A 1,357-nucleotide genomic window follows, 5' to 3' on the forward strand; every position below is an offset into this window, starting at 1 on the left:
TGTTCCCTTTTCTTGTGGAGAAGTTTTAGATCGGTTAGGGGTCGGCTTTATGTGGGAAGAGAGAAAAGCTCGCTGAAGCGCTTTCTGGACTAATTGAAGAAAATGTAGACTACTTGAAAAGTTTAGCCTTCTTCAAAAGAGTATGAAGCCTATGAAGTAGAGCCATCTTTAGAGGATGCCAGCTCTGAGAAGGAGGCAACAGAAGCACAAAGTCTGGAGGCAACCTGTGAAAAGCTGAACAGGTCCAATTCTGAACTCGAGCATGAAATACTCTGTCTAGAAAAGAGTTAAAAGAAGAGAAATCTAAACATTCTGAACAAGATGAATTGATGGCGGATATTTCCAAAAGCATACAGTCTCTAGAAGATGAGTCAAAATCCCTCAAATCTCAAGTAGCTGAAGCCAAAATGACCTTGAAGAGATTTCAAATGAATGAAGAACGACTGAAGATAGCAGTACAAGAGGCTTTGAATGAAAATTCTCAACGTCAGGAAAGCCAGAAACAGCTTTTGCAAGAAGCTGAAGTATGGAAAGAACAAGTGAGTGAACTTAATAAACAGAAAATAACATGTGAAGACTCCAAAGTACACGTGGAACAAGTTCTAAATGATAAAGAAAATCACATCGAGACTCTGACTGAACGCTTGCGAAAGATGAAAGAACTGGGTGCTATACTTGGAGAAGACATAATGGATGATGGTAACTTGGAATTCGAAATGAACAGTGAATCAGAAGATGGTGCTAACTTAGATAATCCTCCGAAAGGAGCTTTGAAGGAACTGATTCGTGCAGCTAAGTTAAACACTTTGTTAACAACCTTAGAAGGAGAAAGAAAAGAACTTTATATTCAGTTATCTGAAGTTGATAAAACCAAGAAAGAGCTCAGAGAGCATATTAAAACCTTCAGACGGAACAAGCATCTTTGCAGTCGGAAAACACACACTTTGAAAGTGAGAATCAGAAGCTTCAACAGAAACTTAAGGTAATGACAGAATTATATCAAGAAAATGGAATGAAGCTATACAGGAAATTACTGGTAGAGGAAAATTACCCGTTAGAGAAAGAGAACCTTTCTAAAGTAGACGAAACGATCAGCCATGGCACTGGAGAGCTGGAGACCTGCAGAAAGCGAGCCAAAGATCTTGAAGAAGACTTTGAGAGAGTTCTTCATTTTATCAAGGGAAGATTATTTCCTATGAGAAAAAAGTACATGGTAATTGTTTGGCAGCTTGGACTGCTGAAAGAAACCTCAATGATTTAAGGAAAGAAAATGCTCACAACAGACAAAATTAGCTGAAACAGAGTTTAAAATGAAACTCTTAGAAAAGATCCTTATGCACTTGATGTTCCAAATACA

General features: G+C 38.1%; 1 pseudogene; it reads left to right on the top strand.

Annotated features, from left to right (window-relative positions):
* The first annotated feature begins 15 nt into the window (after positions 1–15).
* On the top strand, positions 16–1,354 carry LOC108525999 (cTAGE family member 5-like; annotated as a pseudogene).
* The last annotated feature ends 3 nt before the right edge of the window (positions 1,355–1,357 follow it).

This window comes from Rhinopithecus bieti, unplaced genomic scaffold (assembly GCF_001698545.2).
Source record: "Rhinopithecus bieti isolate Rb0 unplaced genomic scaffold, ASM169854v2 scaffold_57773, whole genome shotgun sequence".
Classification (NCBI taxonomy): domain Eukaryota; kingdom Metazoa; phylum Chordata; class Mammalia; order Primates; family Cercopithecidae; genus Rhinopithecus; species Rhinopithecus bieti.